This window comes from Solanum verrucosum, unplaced genomic scaffold (assembly GCF_900185275.1).
Source record: "Solanum verrucosum unplaced genomic scaffold, falcon-dt-bn FXZP01000006.1, whole genome shotgun sequence".
NCBI lineage: Eukaryota > Viridiplantae > Streptophyta > Magnoliopsida > Solanales > Solanaceae > Solanum > Solanum verrucosum.
The window spans coordinates 382653-404217 of NW_026019841.1; positions in this window are offsets into that span (position 1 = coordinate 382653).

The window sequence follows — 21565 nt, forward strand, 5'->3', positions numbered from 1 at the left end:
TTCACTTCAAGAATCAGTGGAATTTTTGTATTTTTTTTCAAAACATATTTTATGTTGTCAATTATCATGATTTATAGTATTTTTACGCAATTTTTAAATATAAAAAAAATAAGACAAATAAATTAAAATGGACCCAATATATGTTTTTTTGTTGTCTCAATTTATGTGACACAAATGAAATTTGGAGAGTCATCCAAATTTTCATATATTTTTTTAAATGTTTGAAGTTATTAATTATTGTGATTTATAATATTTTTAAGTAACTTTGAAATAATGTACATTACTGGTCACTTTGTCCTAATTTATGTGATATGGATAAAATTATAAAATTAACCCTTTTAAAATGTCTTTCAGATATTTTAAGTTGTTAATTATTATTATTTATAATATTTTTTTGATAATATTAAAATGATATGTGTTATTTTTTATGTCCCAATATATGTGAGCCTGATAGAATTCTGAGAGTCAACCTATGTTATTATATAGCTTTTAAATATTTTAAATTGGTAATTATTGTAATTTTTAATGTTTTTTAAGTCATTTGTAAATGATATATGCTGCTTCCTTGATTGGGACTTTTTCATTTGTGAGATATATATATATATATATATATATACATACATATCGTGCTATGCACGGGCCCAATAATATAAATGGTATGTTTTGGGGCTAATAACCAAGTTTTTGAAGCGATTGTTTGTGTGGATAAAGGAATAAGTTTTTTTTATCACAAATCTGTACTTTCTTTGACGCTATTTAAGGCATAATAAGACTACCCACATGCAACATTTTTGAAATATTTTATATTGTCAATTATCATGATTTATAGTATTTTTACGATAGATTCACTTCAAGAATCAGTGGAATTTTTTGTATTTTTTTTCAAAACATATTTTATGTTGTCAATTATCATGATTTATAGTATTTTTACACAATTTTTAAATATAAAAAAAATAAGACAAATAAATTAAAATGGACCCAATATATGTTATTTTTGTTGTCTCAATTTATGTGACACAAATGAAATTTGGAGAGTCATCCAAATTTTCATATTTTTTTAAAAAATGTTTGAAGCTATTACTTATTGTGATTTATAATATTTTTATGTAACTTTGAAATAATGTACATTACTGATCACTTTGTCCTAATTTATGTGATTATGAATAAAATTATAAAATTAACCCTTTTAAAATGTCTTTCAGATATTTTAAGTTGTTAATTATTATTATTTATAATACTTTTTTGGTAATATTAAAATGATATGTGTTATTTTTTCTGTCCCAATATATGTGAGTCTGATAGAATTCTGAGAGTCAACCTATTTTATTATATAGGTTTTAAATATTTTAAAGCTTTTTAAGTCATTTGTAAATGATATATGTTGCTTACTTGGTTGAGACTTTTCCATTTGTGAGATATATATATATATATATATATATATATTCTATGTTATTTTAAAAGGGAGTTTATGCCCAAGTTCTACTATATAATAAATATAATATATAATATTCAAGAAAGTCCCAATCTTGAATATTATATATTATACTTGGGCCTAAACTCTCTTTTATAATATGTAGAACTAGATAACAACTCACGTATAAAACTACTTCCTAACTAGGACAAACCTATCAGATAGAAATTTTATTTGCTAACAACTCTTATTTTACTAACGGGACTCTTTTGAAAACTAACACCCTCCCTTAAATTGAAAGTTATCATGGTTCAGTTTAACTTCAACTTCTTGAACTCTTCCATAGTGCCAATTTCAATCAACCTCCTCAAATTTTGGAAAGGAAACAACCTGAGAGGTTTGATAAAGATATCTGCCAATTGGTCTTCACTTCGGCAATATTCCAACTCTATTGTTCCTTCGTCGTTGAGATCTCGCAGAAAATAATACTTCACGTCAAAGTGGTTGCTTCTTCCATATGTAGCATAGGATTTTTTGATAGCTTGATAGTTGAGTTGTTGCAGAAAATTGTAGTTGCTCTTTCTTGTTTGAATTGTAGTTCTTCAAAAATTCTTCTTAACCAAACAACTTGACAAGCACAAGCTATAGCAGCAACAAATTTCGCTTCAGTACTCGATAAAGTGACATGCTTTCTAGAAGATCACGAAACAGCCCATGTGCCTAGCATAAAAACATAATCGGAAGTGCTCTTTCTATTGTCTTGATCTCCTGCATAGTCGTTGTCCGTAAAGCTAATCAAATTTGACTTTTCTCCTTTCTGGTAGAAAATGCCAAAATCTTTCGTTCCTTGTAAGAAGCGAAGAATTTTCTTCGCTGCTAACAAATGCATCTCCATAGGACTCTCCATATATCTACATACAAAACTTACTGCATACATAATGTCGGGTCTTGTGGCAGTTAGGTACATTAAACTACCCACAATTTGTTTGTAAAGCGTGCTATCCACCTTCGTTCCTCTCCCAACTTTGTTTAGTTTTAAACCACACTCAACTGGTGTTTTGGTGGGATTGCAGTTCAGCATCTTGAACCTGTCTAAAATTTCTCGCACATATTTCTTTTGGAAAATAAATATCCCATCATCAGATTGCACCACTTCTAATCCAAGAAAGTAATGCATATTACCAAGATCAGACATCTCGAACTCATCCATCATAGACTTCTTGAATTCAGTAAACATGGCACTATCATTCCAGTATATATAAGATCATCAACATGTAAGCATACAATAAGCATTTTCGCATCATCCCCAATCTTCACAAAAAGTGTATGCTCATACGGACACTTTTGAAAACCCATTTTCAGAAAATAAGCCTCAATGCGACTATACCAAGCTCGAGGGCTTGTTTTAGTCCATAAAGGGCCTTCTTTAAGCGATAAAATTTAGGCTCATTTCCAACCTTAACATAACCAGGAGGTTGTTCAATAAATACCTCTTCCTCCAAATATCCGTGTAGAAAAGCTGATTTGACATCCTACTGGAAGATAGGCCATGAATTTTGTGTCGCCAATGCAATTACTATTCTAATAGTGTCATGCCTTGCAACTGGAGCATAAACTTTAGTGTAGTCCACACCATACTCCTGCTTGTATCCCTTAGCCACCAATCGCGCCTTATATTTGTCAATTTCACCATTTTCCTTCAGTTTCGTCTTGTAGACCCACTTGACGCCATTGATTTTCTGCTTCTCAGGAAGATCAGTAAGCTCTCAAGTATTGTTCCTTTCAATAGCTTTAATTTCAGCATCCATCGTCTTTCTCCACTTTTCTTCTCTAACAACACTCTCAAAAAATGTAGGGTCGCAGTCCGCAAACAATGCAAAATGAGTAATTGCATCATCATTTACCTCAATTCCTATTACCTCATAGTCTGACATCCATGCAGGCCTTTTTCGAGTACGCCGAAGTGATTGAGCTGCTCAATCAGTTTCTTCTAAAGCTGCTGGAAAATTTCCACCAATTGTTGGTGTAATTTCAGCACCTGTTGGAGAGGACAGAAAGTGGAGAAAGACGAGTTGTTTATGTATATTTCTAGAATTGTATGTGTAAATCTATCAAATAATTGTATATATGTAACTATTATACATGTGTATTTGTATATTTGGTGAGCGAGATTGGGAAAGGGAGGAGAGAAGCGAGCGAGATTAAGAGAGGGAAGATAGAGGCGAGCGAGAGAGGGCGGAGAGTGGAGAGAGGCGAACTGTATATGCATTTGTCAGATAATTGTATATATATAACTGATATACATATGTATTTGTATGTTTGGCAAGAGAGATTGAGGGAGGGAGGAGAGAGGCGAGCGAGAAAGGTCAGAGAGTGGAGAGAGGCTAATTGTATTTGTATATATGTCATATAATTGTATATATATGTGTATAATTTGTATTTGTATATGTATAAAAGAGGACAAGTGACGTAATTAAAGCTAAAATTAAGTTGCGAGCTGTACTTAATTCAAACTGTAGCTAATTAACTAGTATATGCTTGTTTTTCCGCATAAGTTTCCCTTAATTTTATAGTCTCATGGTCAATATATATTATTGATCCTATATTAGACTTGAGCCTTATACCTATAAGGCCCAAAGACTTTTAGGGGCAATTGTTTATATATAGGATTAATTACTTGAGTGGATTCCTTTTAAAAAATAATTACTTATTTTAAGCATACTCTTTACTTATTACCATTTATAACAACTTCTTTAATTTCTCTCTTTTCTCTATCTCGCTCTTTCTTCCTTCCTTTCTTTCTTTCTTTCTTTTTTTTTCTTTCTGTTATTCATTCTCCCTTCCTTTCTTTTTTGTTGCTCTTTCTCCCTTTTTTACTATTGCTCTTTTTCCTTTTCTTTTCGTAGAGTAGTCAATGATTTTAGACTGAATAAAACTTGTATCAATAATTAATTAGACAAGTAATTTAATCGTAACAAATAAAGAGACATAAGAAACTGCAAAATGAATTAAACTTGAATTAAAAATGTAATACAAACATATTAAAGTTGAATTATTATAAGAGAATCAAACATGAATGCAAAATGTAGCAAACAAAAGAGCATTCTTTGATCTGCATATAAATTGAAAAAAACTTGTATCAATAATGAATTAAACAAGTAATCCAATCGTAACAAATCAAACAATTAATTGCAAAATGAATTAAACTTGTATTTAAAAGTGTATTACACAAATATTAAAGTTGAGTTAGAAGAGAGAATTAAGCATGACTAAAAACATGTAACTAATGAAAGACCAGACATTGACCTATTTAGTAAATTAAACTTGTATCAATAATGAATTAAACAAGTATCCAATAGTAACAAATAAATCAAAAAACTGCAAAATAAATTAAATTTGCATTAAAATTGTATTACACAGTATTAAAGTTGAATAAGAAGAGAGAATTAAGAATGAATGGAAAACGTAACTAACGAAAGACAAGACAATGATCTCTAGAGTTAATTAAACTTGTATCAATAATGAATTAAAGAAGTATCCAATAGTACCAAATAAATTAAAAAATTGCGAAATGAATTAAATTTGCATTAAAATTGTATTACATAGTATTAAAGTTGAATTAAAAGAGAGAATTAAGAATGAATGAAAAACGTAACTAACGAAAGACATGATAATGATCTATAAACTGAATTAAACTTATGAGTTATATCAATAATGAATTAAATAAGTATCCAATAGTAACAAATAAATCAAAAAAATTCAAAATGAATTAAATTTGAATTAAAATTGTATTACATAGTATTAAAGTTGAATCAGAAGAGAGAATTAAGAATGAATTGAAAACGTAACTAACGAAAGACAAGACAATGTTTTATAAGCTGAATTGAACATATATCATTATTCATGAATAAAACATGTATTATATGTATCTTATAAATTATTTTGAATTATATAAGAAGATGATATATTTGAAATATGTATTATAAATATATTGTTCATGATTTTAATTCAATTTTCAATTATTTGTAGGAACAATCTATCCAAACTAATCGCAAACGAAAGAGGAGTCAATGATTCTTAGACTGCACAAAACTTGTATCAATAATTAATTAGACAAGTAATTTAATCGTAACAAATGAAGAGACATAATAAACTGTCAAATGAATTAAACTTGAATTAAAAATGTATTACACACATATTAAAGTTGAATTAGAAGTGAATTAAACATGAATGCAAAATGTAGCAAACGAAAGAGCATTATTGCAAATTGAATAAAACTTGTATCAACAATGAATTAAACATGTAATTCAATCATAACAAATCAACCAATAAACTGCAAAATGAATTTAACTTGTATTAAAAGTGCATTACACAAATATTAAAGTTGAATTAGAAGAGAGAATTAAGCATGGATAAAAAATATAACTAATGAAACACAGACAATGGTCTATAGAGTGAATTAAACTTATATCAATAATGAATTAAACAAGTAATCTAATAGTAACAAATAATAAACTACAAAATGAATTAAATTTGTGTTAAAAGTGTATTACATACACTACTAAAAAACTGCTAAAAAACGACGGAAGAAAAAGCGACGGACTAAGAGATGTCGTCCGTCGCTTTTTAATTAAAATAATTATTTTTAAAATTATTTTACAAAAAGCGACGGACTGCATCTCTTAGTCCGTCGCTTTTTATTTAAAATAATTATTTATAAATTAAACAATAACCACGCTGTCCGTCGTTTTAATTTATTTTATTTTATTAATTAATTTTTCAAAAAATCGACGGACGGCATCTCTTAGTTCGTCGCTTTTTGGTCAAAATATCTAGTCAAACATTTTAAAAAGTGACGGACAGCGTCTGTTAGTCCGTCGCTTTTTAATTAATTTTTTTAAAAAAATTTTTTGTTAAAAGCGACAGACGGCATCGCTTAGTCCGTCGCTTTTTTTCGCGTATTTTTGCTAATTAATTATTTTATATAGATAGTGACGCATTCCGTCGATTTTTATTAAAAATAATTATTTATTATTTTAAAAAAAGTCACGTCGTCCGTCACTTTTTATTATTTTAATTGTTTAATTATTTTTTAAATTAGCGACGGACAATGTCTTTTGGTCTGTCGCTTTTTGGTCAAAATATTGGCCAAACATTTTTTTAGAATTAGAACTTGAACTTGAAATTATAAATTGAACTTGAACTTAGAACTTGAAATTAGAACTTGAACTTAGAACTTGAAATTAGAATTAGAACTTGAACTTAGAATTAGAACTTGAACTTGAAATTATAAATTGAACTTGAACTTAGAACTTGAAATTAGAACTTGAACTTAGAACTTGAAATTAGAACTTGAACTTAGAACTTGAACTTGAAATTAGAATTTGAACTTGAACTTAGATTTTGACTTGAACTTGAAATTAGAACTTGAACTTGAACTTAGAATTTGAAGTTAAAATTAGAACTTGATGTTGAAATTAGAACTTGAACTTGAACTTAGAATTTGAAGTTAAACTTAGAACTTGAACTTGAACTAGAACTTGAACTTAAACTTAGTTATTGAAGTTGAACTTAGAATTTGAACATGAACTTGAAATTAGAATTAGAACTTGAACTTGAAATTATAAATTGAACTTGAAATTAGAACTTCAACTTGAACTTAGAATTTGAAACTTAGAACTTGAACATGAACTAGAACTTGAACTTAAACTTAGTTATTGAAGTTGAACTTAGAATTTGAACATGAACTTGAAATTAGAACTTGAACTTAGAATTAGAACTTGAACTTGAAATTATAAATTGAACTTGAACTTAGAACTTGAAATTAGAACTTGAACTTAGAACTTGAAATTAGAACTTGAACTTGAAATTATAAATTGAACTTGAACTTAGAACTTGAAATTAGAACTTGAACTTAGAACTTGAAATTAGAACTTGAACTTAGAACTTGAACTTGAAATTAGAATTTGAACTTGAACTTAGATTTTGACTTGAACTTAGAACTTGAACTTGAAATTAGAACTTGAACTTGAAATTAGAACTTGAACTTGAACTTAGAATTTGAAGTTAAACTTAGAACTTGATGTTGAAATTAGAACTTGAACTTGAACTTAAAATTTGAAGTTAAACTTAGAACTTGAACTTGACCTAGAACTTGAACTTGAACTAAGAACTTGAACTTAAACTTAGTTATTGAAGTTGAACTTAGAATCTGAACATGAACTTGAAATTAGAACTTGAACTTGAAATTATAAATTGAACTTGAACTTAGAACTTGAACTTGAAATTAGAATTTGAACTTGAACTTGAACTTAGAATTTGACTTGAACTTAGAACTTGAACTTGAAATTAGAACTTGAACTTAGAACTTGAACTTGAACTTAGAATTTGAACTTGAAATTAGAACTTGATCTTGAACTAGAACTTGAACTTAGAACTTGAACTTGAACTTAGAACTTGAACTTGGAATTTGAAGTTGAACTTGAAATTAGAACTTAAACTTAGTTATTGAAGTTGAACTTAGAATTTAAACATGAACTTAGAACTTGAAATTTGAGTATTGAATTTGTTAATTAGTGTATTGAATTAGAACTTGAACTTGAACTTAGAAGTTGAAACTTAGAACTTGAACTTGAACTAGAACTTGAACTTAGAACTTGAACTTAAACTTAGTTATTGAAGTTGAACTTAGAATTTGAACATGAACTTGAAATTAGAACTTGAAATAAGAATTAGAACTTGAACTTGAAATTATAAATTAAACTTCAACTTAGAACTTGAACTTGAAATTATAATTTGAACTTGAACTTAGAACTTGAACCTGAACTTAGAATTTGACTTGAAATTAGAACTTGAACTTGAACTTAGAATTTGAAGTTAAACTTAGAACTTGATGTTGAAATTTGAACTTCAACTTGAACTTAGAATTAGAACTTTAACTTGAACTTAGAATTAGAATTTGAACTTGAACTTAGAAATTGAACTTTAACTTAGAACTTGAAATTTGAGTACTGAATTTGTTAATTAGTGTATTGAATTAGAACTTCAACTTGAACTTAGAATTTGAAACTTAGAACTTGAACTTAAACTTAGTTATTGAAGTTGAACTTAGAATTTGAACATGAAATTGAAATTAGAACTTGAACTTAGAATTAGAACTTGAACTTGAAATTATAAATTGAACTTGAACTTAGAACTTGAAATTAGAACTTGAACTTAGAACTTGAAATTAGAACTTGAACTTAGAACTTGAAATTAGAACTTGAACTTAGAATTAGAACTCGAACTTGAAACTATAAATTGAACTTGAACTTAGAACTTGAAATTAGAACTTGAACTTAGAATTTGAAATTAGAACTTGAACTTAGAACTTGAACTTGAAATTAGAATTTGAACTTGAACTTAGATTTTGACTTGAACTTAGAACTTGAACTTGAAATTAGAACTTGTACTTGAAATTAGAACTTGAACTTGAACTTAGAATTTGAAGTTAAACTTAGAACTTGATGTTGAAATTAGAACTTGAACTTGAACTTAGAATTTGAAGTTAAACTTAGAACTTGAACTTGAACTAGAACTTGAACTTAGAACTTGAACTTAAACTTAGTTATTGAAGTTGAACTTAGAATTTGAACATGAACTTGAAATTAGAATTAGAACTTGAACTTGAAATTATAAATTGAACTTGAACTTAGAACTTGAAATTAGAACTTGAACTTAGAACTTGAACTTGAAAGTAGAATTTGAACTTGAACTTAGAATTTGACTTGAATTTAGAACTTGAACTTGAAATTAGAACTTGAACTTAGAATTTGAACTTGAAATTAGAACTTGATCTTGAACTAGAACTTGAACTTAGAACTTGAACTTAAACTTAGAACTTGAACTTAGAATTTGAAGTTGAACTTGAAATTAGAACTTAAACTTAGTTATTGAAGTTGAACTTAGAATTTGAACTTGAACTTAGAACTTGAAATTTGAGTATTGAATTTGTTAATTAGTGTATTTAATTTGTTAATTAGTGTATTGAATTAGAACTTGAACTTGAACTTAGAATTTGAAACATAGAACTTGAACGTGAACTAGAACTTGAACTTAAACTTAGTTATTGAAGTTGAACTTAGAATTTGAACATGAACTTGAAATAAGAATTAGAACTTGAACTTGAAATTATAAATTGAACTTGAACTTAGAACTTGAACTTGAAATTAGAATTTGAACTTGAACTTAGAACTTGAACTTGAACTTAGAATTTGACTTGAACTTAGAACTTGAACTTGAAATTAGAACTTGAACTTGAACTTAGAATTTGAAGTTAAACTTAGAACTTGATGTTGAAATTTGAACTTCAACTTGAACTTAGAATTAGAACTTTAACTTGAACTTAGAATTAGAATTTGAACTTGAACTTAGAAATTGAACTTTAACTTAGAACTTGAAATTTGAGTATTGAATTTGTTAATTAGTGTATTGAATTAGAACTTGAACTTGAACTTAGAATTTGAAACTTAGAACTTGAACATGAACTAGAACTTGAACTTAAACTTAGTTATTGAAGTTGAACTTAGAATTTGAACATGAACTTGAAATTAGAACTTGAACTTAGAATTAAAACTTGAACTTGAAATTATAAATTGAACTTGAACTTAGAACTTGAACTTAGTACTTGAACTTGAAATTAGAATTAGAACTTGAACTTAGAATTTGACTTGAACTTAGAACTTGAACTTGAAATTAGAACTTGAACTTAGAATTAGAACTTGAACTTGAAATTTAACTAATTTTAGAACTTTTCGTGCTAGGCAATTGAGGAAGCTCAACATCTAAAAAAGTTGATACAAGACTATATTGCTACTTTCATCAAAGTAGGAGATAAGGTTGGTGCTTCTAAATTTCTAAAGTTCAAGTACAATTGTTTTCAATAATGTGTTTGTGTCCATCTAGTATTGATATTTAGCTTTAATTTTATGATAATATTTTTGTGTCCATCGATTGTTTGTTAAGCATAAGTACCAACACTAGTTGATCCTATTGATGACAAAATTAATTTTCTTGCAAGATCGATTTGTGTCCATCTAGTGTTGACACTTAGCTTTAAATTTAGAAAAAAAAATTTATTAAGCATGAGTACCAACACTAGTTGATCCTATTGATGACAAAATTGATTTTCTTGCAAGATCGATTTGTGTCCATCTAGTGTTGACACTTAGCTTTAAAATTTAAAAATAATATATTTGTTAAGCATGAGTACCAACACTAGTTGATCCTATTGATGACAAAATTGATTTTCTTGCAAGATCGATTTGTGTCCATCTAGTGTTGACACTTAGCTTTAAATTTAGAAATAATATATTTGTTAAGCATGAGTACCAACACTAGTTGATCCTATTGATGACAAAATTGATTTTCTTGGAAGATCGATTTGTGTCCATCTAGTGTTGACACTTAGCTTTAAATTTAGAAATAAGTTAAATTAAATAATGTGGTTTTGTTGATGGATTTAGTTGTTGGAATTAAGTCAAAAGTAAACTAGTTCAAGAGTTAAAGTTGTTAAGTTGTTTAAATAAGTTAAATTAATTAATGTGGTTTAGTTGGTGGATTTAGTGTTGTATTACATCAAAACTAAATTAGTTAAAGTTGTTAAGTTGTTTAAATAAGTTAAATTAATTAATGTGGTTTAGTTGGTGGATTTAGTGTTGTATTAAGTCAAAACTAAACTAGTTCAAGAGTTAAAGTTGTTAAGTTGTTTAAATAAGTTAAATTAATTAATATGGTTTAGTTGGTGGATTTAGTGTTGTATTAAGTCAAAACTAAACTAGTTAAAGTTGTTAAGTTGTTTAAATAAGTTAAATTAATTAATATGGTTTAGTTGGTGGATTTAGTGTTGTATTAAGTCAAAACTAAACTAGTTAAAGTTGTTTAAATAAGTTAAATTAATTAATGTGGTTTAGTTGGTGGATTTAGTGTTGTATTAAGTCAAAACTAAACTAGTTCAAGAGTTAAAGTTGTTAAATTGTTTAAATAAGTTAAATTAATTAATGTGGTTTAGTTGGTGGATTTAGTGTTGTATTAAGTCAAAACTAAACTAGTTAAAGTTGTTAAGTTGTTTAAATAAGTTAAATTAATTAATGTGGTTTAGTTGGTGGATTTAGTGTTGTATTAAGTCAAAACTAAACTAGTTAAAGTTGTTAAGTTGTTTAAATAAGTTGAATTAAAAAATGTGGTTTTGTTGATGGATTTAGTTGTTGGAATTAAGTCAAAACTAAACTAGTTAAAGTTATTAAGTTGTTTTAATAAGTTAAATTAAATAATGTGGTTTTGTCAATACTAAACTAGTTTTAGGACTACTACTAGTAAAATTATTATTAAATTTTATTTATAATATAATTGAATATCTATATTTTTGTAGATGGATCATCGTTTGTGGATGTATAATATGCATTATGAAACTGGTGCTAGTTTGAAACCTGAGTTTATTGACGGTGTTAGAAATTTTATTGAACATACAATGACACTTGACATTTTCAAGATTAAGGGATTGGTTAGGTGTCCTTATAGTGTATGTAAGTGCTTAAAATTTTTCAAACCAGATAGAGTTATGGTTGATTTGTACCGTAATGGATTTAAGCCTGGATATTTTGTATGGATTGATCATGGAGAAAGTGATGGATTGGATGGTATCTTTTATAATTCGATGCCTGTTGATGTATATAATATGGTTGCACCACATGGCCAAATTAAGGTTGAACAAGTTAGAGTTGAACATGATAGGGTTCATGAAATAATCAATGATGCTTTCGGGGTTCAAGGTGGGATGGAACCGGAACAATATTTTGATGAAGCTCCTAATGAAGAAGCAAGACACTTTTATGATCAATTAGAAGAGTCTAGTCGTCCACTATGTGAAGGGAGTCCGCATTCTGCCTTGTCAGTTGCGGTTAGATTAATGAATATTAAATCATATTGGAATGTTCCTAATGTTGCTATGGACTCAATGGTTGATCTTTTGGGTGAACTAGTTAATCCGGAGTTTAACATACCAAAGAACTTCTATCAGGCAAAGCGTTTGGTGTCCAAGTTAGGATTGACGTATGATAGAATTTATTGTTGTGTTAATAGATGCATGTTGTTTTACAAGACTGATAGTGAATTAGAAAATTGTAAGTTTTGTGGACATACTTGTTATAAGAGGACTCCGGCTGGAAAGATGGTCCCAGTTCAGATGATGCATTATCTACCTCTCATTCCTAGATTAAAGAGGTTGTATGCATCGATGAGGTTTGCCCCACATATGAGATGGCATTGTGAATATAGAAGGCCGTCGGGTGTCTTGTCTCATCCATCTGATGGTGAAGCATGGAAGCATTTTGATAATGTATATCCTAATTTTGCTAGTGAACCAAGAAATGTTAGATTGGGGTTGTGTTCAGATGGCTTCACACCATTCTCTAATAATGATTCGCCTTATTCATGTTGGCCGGTATTTCTTACTCCGTATAATCTTCCTCCTGAAATGTGCATGACCAGTCCCTACATCTTTCTAAGTTGTGTTATTCCAGGTCCCCGAAATCCAAAAAGTTTGATTGATGTGACATCTACAACCATTGATAGATGAGCTCAAACAATTGTGGTTTGAAGGCGTTTTGACTTATGATATATCAACTAAGCAGAATTTTATCATGCATGCTTCTTTAATGTGGACTATTAATGATTTTCCTGCATACGGGATGTTGTCTAGTTGGATGACAACTGGAAAGCTAGCATGTCTGTATTGCATGGAAAATAGTAAGGCATTCACTTTAAAGCATGGCAGAAAAAATACATGGTTTGATTGTCATCGCCAGTTCTTGCCAATGGACCATGAGTTTAGAAAGATGAAAAATGAATTTAGGAAAAATAAGGTTGAAAGTGACCCCCCACCTCCATTACTCATAGGGCATCAAATTTGGGAGAGAATTTCTCAATTACCTAAAGTTACAGAAGCTTCACCTTCTAGACTTCCTGGATATGGTGTTGAACATAATTGGACCAAACAAAGCATATTTTGGGAGTTGCCGTATTGGAAGGACAATATGCTACGACATAATCTAGATGTGATGCACATTGAAAAAAATTACTTTGACAATTTGTTTAACAAAGTGATGGATGTTAAGGGTAAGACAAAAGACAATCCAAAAGCTAGAATGGACATAAAGGAATATTGTAGGAGAGAGTTATGGCTGCAGGAATTACAGAATGGTAAAATAGTTAAGCCCAAAGCCAGCTTTTCATTCACATTGGATGAGAAACGTGAAATTATTGAGTGGGTTAAAAATTTGAGGATGCCAGAGGGCTATGCTTCGAATTTAGGAAAGCGGGCATATATGAATGAAGGAAAATTGATAGGTATGAAAAGTCAAGATTGTCATGTGTTCATGGAAACTTTAATTCCTATCGCTTTTAGCCATCTACCCGAAAGGATATGGAAACCAATCACAGAGATAAGTCTTTTTTTTAAAGATTTGTGTTTTGGAAAGTTGTTGGAGAGTAGTTTAGATAGGATGGAGGAAAATATTCTTGTCACTACTACTAAGTTGGAGAAGATATTTCCATGTGGTTTTTTTGATGTGATAGAGCATCTTCCAATTCACCTTGTACAAGAGGCCCGCCTCGGAGGTCCGGTTCAAACAAGATGGATGTATCCATTTAAGAGGTATCCATTTGAAATATTCACTAAGTTATATATATTCGCCAAGTCTTTTATATATTAACATATATATACATATATGCATAGAAAAATTGGTAGTTCGAAGCAAACGATTAAGCAAAGGGGAAGGATCGAAGGATCATTTGTTCAAGGTCATATTGGGAGAGAAACATGTGATTTTTATTCTTATTACTTTGGTCATGATGTGTCATGTAGGAGAAACAGGCCCAATCGCAATGATGAAGGAGATATTGATCCTTTATTTCCACCAATATCAATTTTTAATCAAAATGGTCGAGGATCTAAAAAGCGTAGAAAGCGAGGCTTCACTGATATGGAAATGCAATCGCTGTGACACATATTTTGCTTAATTGTCCAGAGATTCAATCATATGTCAAGTAAGTGTTAAAAATATGTTATTGAATTACATACTAATAAGTGATCATTAACTAACGAAATACTTGAATGTAAAATGATCAGCTTGTTCGTAAACACATGGGGTAATGAAGCCATCTATACAGAATTTTCCAAATGGCTGAGGAACTATGTAAGTGTGCAATCACTAAGTATTTAATAATATATTCATGTTATACTAAATTATATTACTTGAAATAACAATCGCGTAGGTTTACGATGAATACTCAAGTGTCCAACATTTGCAATTAGTGAAAGAAGTAGCCCTTGGACCTCAATCTCAAGTACTGGCAATGAATAAGTATTGTGTCAATGGTTTTAAGTTTCAAACTGAAGAAGTATCTAGGAACAAGAAAACAAATAATACCGGTGTCTATATACAAGGTGATGTTGATGGTACTGGTCAAACTATTGAATAGTATGGTGTCATTCAAGAGATTATTGAAGTGAAGTATTCAGGTTGGCCTAATAAGAAGATTGTATTGTTTCGGTGTGAGTGGTTTGACCCATCACATAGAGGCACAAAGGTGGACCATCACATAATATAATTGAAGTTAAGCACACCAGGAAATACAAAAGTTATGATCCTTTTATTATTGCACAACATGCTAAACAAGTGTATTACGCTTCATATCCATTGCGTAGAGACAAAGCTGATTGGTGGGTTGTTATAAAAAGTAAGCATGTGGGAAGAATTGAAATTGACAATGTCTTAGATGTGGCGTATCAAAATGATGTTGCAATTATTCAACAACAAGTTGATGTTGAATTGGAAACCACACTACAACATCCTCAACACATATTAGAAGAAGTATCTGATGATGAGATATTGAATGTTGAGGAAGAAATATTCGAGAATGAGGAAAATGAATCATTTGATGACGAAGAATGGGACGATAATGAAAATGAAACAACTGAGGAGGAAGAATGGGAGAATGATGGAATTGAAACAAGCGAGGAGGAATAGTGTAAATGAAAGCTAGCTAGTACATATGTAAGTGTATTTTACTAATTTTATTTAATTTATGATTTTTATATATATTATACATGTAAATTTGCATACAATGTCATCAGGCGGTGACGGTGATAGACATCGCGAGCATCTTGGAGTTGGCCAGACTAAATAGGCTAAAAAGAAGAAGTCTAGAAGACCGATAGATCCTGAGGATATTGCAGGATCTATTTCTTCTGCGCCAGAGTGCATAGCCATAATACTCATTTATTTGCTGTTCGTTTGGTACGGCGGATCCTCGGCAATATTATCCTAATTATCGTCGACCAGTCGGTGCTTCATCTACTTCCCAGGCATTGCCTTCACAACGCTACGAGGACCTACTTTATAGGCTATTCGTCGAGCACGACCCTTATCGGCAGGTACTCCATCTCCCACAGGTACATCTCCTCAGTTATCTGCCATGAGGCTTGGAGATTCTAGTAGCGAGCATCAGATGTTATGGCGGTACGCTTCCATTGACTCAGCGTTTTGTGCATCCTGATGTATCACCCTGTCTACAGCTGCACCTAGTGCTACACCACATGATACGATGTCTGCTCTAGCTCCTGGCCAGAAGGACAGACTTGGTAGAGTCATGATTGAGCCGGATGGATCATCGTAAGTTTGTTTTGTTATCTATTTGTTACTTTATTTTATTTATTTTTATACTTTAATATATTATTCATGAACTAACATATTTATTATGTGTTTTGCAGGTGGCATCCTGCAAAGGATTTGCCCGGGCTTTAAAAGAGTGTGTTAGAAAACTCTATACACAAGCTTATCACTCTTGGAGCGAGATTCCAAACAGTATATGCCAGGCGATGTTTAATAACTTTAAGGTATATATTTTTTAGTTAAGTTTAGTATACTTTACTTTTTTTTACTATCGATTTAATTAACGTTATTCAATTTTTTTTCAGACTATGTGTACTTGGGAGTCGAGGTACAATTTGGTCATTGGGACCACATTTGAGAGGAAGGCATCCACCAGACTGTCTAGCTGGCTAAAGAGCGTTCGGGATAGTGGTGAACGTCCCGGTTGGATGTTGCCTCATGTTTTTGCTGAATTGGGTCAGTATTGGAACACAGACAAGTTTAAGGCAATATCAGATCAAGCCAAAATGGCTAGAGGCAGTCTTAAAGGTGGCTCGTTGCACACCGAAGGTGCAAAGACGGTTGGAACAATTGCACGAGAGATGGTAAGTTCTAATTCAAACTTTTAAATAAATAATTAGTTGATACATATATATCGTTATAAATTTCAGTTTTTATTTATAGGAAAAAGAATTGGGACGCACTCCCATTGAACCAGAGGTTTTCAAAAAGACTCATGTCAGGAAGAAAGAAAATGAGTCACATCCGGATGTGTGGGTGGAGGAAAGGGTCGAACGAACTTTTGTAAGTTATTTAATAGAAATAATATATATCAATAGTGAATATATTTATGATATGTATATATATTGATGTCAATATTTATATTTAATATGCAGAATGATTTCTTAAGTACGTCGCTGAGAATCTAGATAGTTCGGTTCAATTGACACTTGAACTGTCCACTCAGATTTGGAAAGAAAAAGTGGTAGGGGGGACACACAAGGGTAGATGCTATGGTCTAGGCTCTCGCAACGATGTTAGACGCCTTCAGTCAGGCTTAGAAGGTATTGGATCGTCACGTTAAGCTGAGGCACTTGACGGTGTTCAGATTGCTGCTATGTCGGATCAAATAACTAAACTTACAGCGGCACTAGCAGAGTCGGAGCGGACAAGAGTAGCTGAACAACAAAGCATGAGTGAGACCGTTCAGCAAATCAAAGAACAAGTGATGAACCTCGCTCGTCGACCTACTACTTCGGCTCCCGATGACACTGACGACGAGAGTGATGAGGATGATTATGTAGATCTCACTCCCTAGTTTAGATCTCTGGACATTTATGAACTTTTTGAAATTTTAAAACGAATTTTAAAAGACTTTATAAGTCTTTAATTTATGATTTAGATACTTTTGAATGTTTTTTTAAGTTTGTTATTTTATGTTTTGTTTAGACTGTTTATAATTGTGTGTGTTTGATTGGACTGAATAGTGTAGAATTTAATTGAATTGAATTTGCAGGTGGGCAGCAGAAGTTGAGATCTGCTACTGTCAAAAATATTGCAGAAAAAGCGACGGACAGCGTGGTTTAGTCCGTCGCTTTTTTGGGTTTTAATTTTTTTTTAAACCCAGAAAAGCGACGGACAACGTGGTTTTTTCCATCACTTTTTTAGGTTTTTTAAAAAGAAATTCCATAAAAGCGACAGACAGTGTGGATTTTTCCGTCGCTTTTTTGGGTTTTTTAAAATAAAATTTCCAGAAAAGCGACAGACAGTGTCCTTTTATCCGTCGCTTTTCTGGGATTTTCAATAAATAAATTTCCAGAAAAGCGACGGACTGCGTCGCCCTTTAGAAATTTTAAAAAAATGAAAATGAAAATAAAGCGACGGACTCCGTCGCTTTTTTAAAAAAATTCAAAAAAAAATAAATAATCGAAAAGCGACTCAGTCCGTCGCTAAAAGAGACGCAGTCCGTCTCTAAAAGCGACGCAGTCCGTCGCTTTTTGAAAAGCGTCGAGCTAAAAAGCGACGAAAGTGACTGCGTTGCTTTTCCGTCGATTTTGACCAAAAAAGCGACGCAGTCCGTCGCTTTTGGCTGTCGTTTTTTGACAATTTTTTAGTAGTGATAATATTAAAGTTGAATTAGAAAAGAAAATTAGCAATGCAAAATGTAACTAACGAAAGACAAGACAATAATCTATAGACTGAATTAAACTTGTATTATTCATGAATAAAATATGTATTATATGTGTCTTATAAATTTTTTTGGTTTGTATCTCGAACATTTGTAATATGTATTGTGCCTATTTATAAATGTATAACAAATTTGTTACTTAAATTATTTTGGTTGATATCACTAAAAAAGGAGTGAAGTTTGTAATATGTATTATAAATGTATTGTTCATGATTTTAATACAATTATGAAACATATCTAATACAACTTTAATACAATTGCGATACAGTTCCATAAACTTCACCTTTTCGAGTTTCAATCTAATATTTCTCCTAAAATCAATTATAAACTAAATCAAACCCTCTTAAAATTGAGATACAAACTCCAAACGACATTTTCAATTATTTGTACGAACTACCTATCCAAACTAATCACAAATTCTTAAAATTCAAATAATGAATTCAAAAATTTGAAGCTTTATAATGACCATCAATGGTGAACTCTTGCTTTTGTAATTTTAGAGATTTAAAATTTCTGCTTAAAAACATGATTTTGTACAAATTTTCGGTCTTTCTATTCCTCTTTTCATCTTGTTTTTGGATAAAAATAGTGAAATATGGGGAAAAACTGATTTGAGGATAGTTATTTAAATGAAAATTTCAAAGAAGAAGAAGAAAAAAAAAGGAGGAAGCAAAATAGTGTCAGAGAAAGAGACGAATAAGCAGAAGAGTAAAAAGAAGAAGAGGAAAAAGGGCTGAGAAAGAGGCGAAGACTGTACAATTTTCTTAATTCCAAAAAAATGTTATATTTAGTTAGAAAAATTATGTTGCCATAGATGGTAAATATTTTTATAACATAGCATATTTATGTGATTTACCCTTATATATATATATATATATATATATATATATATACTAGAAGACCATGACCCTGTTTGAGTACGGGCCAACATCTTATACTTTTAAGTCGTAGATGCATGAAGATACATAATTATAAACATTATCAACATATTGCAACTATAGATATAGATTGATGCAAAAGTATGCTGAACAAATACTTAGATTTACTCCAAAGAATACCTTTCATATGAAAAATATGGGCTTTCTTTTACATCGACATAAATGTACAGGAGTAGGAATTATTCAATGTCATGGCTACTATAAATTTCTAAATCAAAGAATTGTACAAGGTACAAAGTTAGTTCTACCCACTACAAAAGCACAAAAAAATAGTACATAAATTATCAAGGGAATATTCATAAGGACCACCAAATTATAACACAAAAATCAAGTTAATTCATAGTGTTAACTGCTCCCTCTGAGTACCAGTCCATTACCAAACTTAACAAACATCTTTGTCATATTTCAAGAAGTTTTCCTATACCATGCATCTCCAAATTCTGACTGGCAGTGAGAGAGTTAAACATTTAAGTTGATTGAGCACAAGAATATGACAATATAAGCTTTACAACATACTATTATATATACTAGTTCAAGGAAGGTGCGTTGCATGTTTGACCTCTATTACTGTATAAAAATTATTTAAGTCTACCTCATGTATTCAAACATTTGTAACATCAACTCAATTAATGTGAAAAGCAATAAAATATAAATGTCATCATATCATACAAAATGAAAAAAAAGTTAAAGAAAGTAATATATATATTAACCAAATAAGAAAGATAACTAATAAATAAAAAATGACATTAAAACTATATGATGATAAAACACAAAAGTGCAATAAACTGACCTTTTATGCCCAATTTATAAAAAGAGAAACCATGTACATCAAAAGCTGTGAATTCATGCAAAAATATAAAGAGCAAAAGATAAATACCTCATTCTATAGTTGGATATGGTTGTGTTGACATATTGGAACCAAAAAAAATTGTTAATAAATTTTTCTCTTAATTTTTCACTATTAGATGAAGAAGTGAAGAATATAAGAAACTAATTTTAAGAATGTATTGGAAACTGAAAGGAAAAGCCATGTATTTCCTAGCCAAAGAAATTAAAATAAACATAAAGAGAAGAAAAAAAGATTTCAAAAAACATAACCTTCAAGTCTTCTACACATGTACCAAAATTGCATCCTCAAATAATTATAATTGATTAATGGGTAAAATTCTATTGAAAGTGAAATTATTATTTGACTTAAACACAAGTGAAAGGGATTATTCACAACCTTACAAACCCAAAATAATGAAATAAAGCCGAGTAGATTTTTTTTAATACTGTGCATGCAGTATAATAATTAATACTTAATAGTACATAATAATTTAGATGAAATGTTTTTCAGGAGCGCTGCATCTCTTCACAACGTTTTAACTGCAATCACATTAAGGTTTATTAGGAAAACAACCATAAAAATATTTGTGCTAAAGACACCAAATAGAAAAGCCTATCCAAAATAAAATCCAAAAAAGCTTAACTTCTGCAATGTTGCACAGTAATTTAACGACCAAATAGAGTAATGTAAACGTATTATTGGCTACTGGAGCCTAAACAATTTTTTCTTGTTGAACAGAACTTGTGATCATTTGAGATATTAAATAAATCTAAACAAAAATAAAAAGTTTACCTTTCAACCATGTTACCACCACAAAAGGCCCCAAAAAGTGACAAACGCATTGGTTGAGCCAACAACATGTTCCTTCTTCTTATTAATTGTGGGACAAGAGACTTTTGGACTTTCTTCTTGAAACTGACAAAATTTGTGAGTCTTTTCGGCTTATACTTAACAAAACTCTTTTTATTAACGTTTTTCAGGCATTTAATATTAAATTAAATAGGAAAAATATAAGAAAATTCCAAAAAAAAAACAGAAAAAAAATTGTGTGAGTTGATGAGAGCTGGTTACCTTCTCAATATGAAGATTTATACAGATATATAAATTTTAAGAGGCTTTAAATCTAAAAGAGTTACTAATTTAAACTCATTATGAAGTGGGAAGAAAAGTGAAAAATAATTAGTTGTAACATCTAATCCTGTATTTGGTCTAGCTTAATTGTTATTATTGATTTGATTTTAGAAGTTAATTATTAAAGGTATAAATAAATTATTCATGATGATTTACTATTTGGTATTTAATATCACTGAATTTATAAAATAATGCTTAGAATCTATTTGTCATTAAATCAAAACACTATATTATCTTAAATACAAGACACTACTAAAAAAACAGTGAATACCGACCTAAAAATTTCCGACCTCAAATGGAGGTCGGTAATTTCCGACCTCCGGAGGTCGGTATTTACAACTAGTCGGTTTTTATGCAAAATAAAGAGGGAAAACCAAA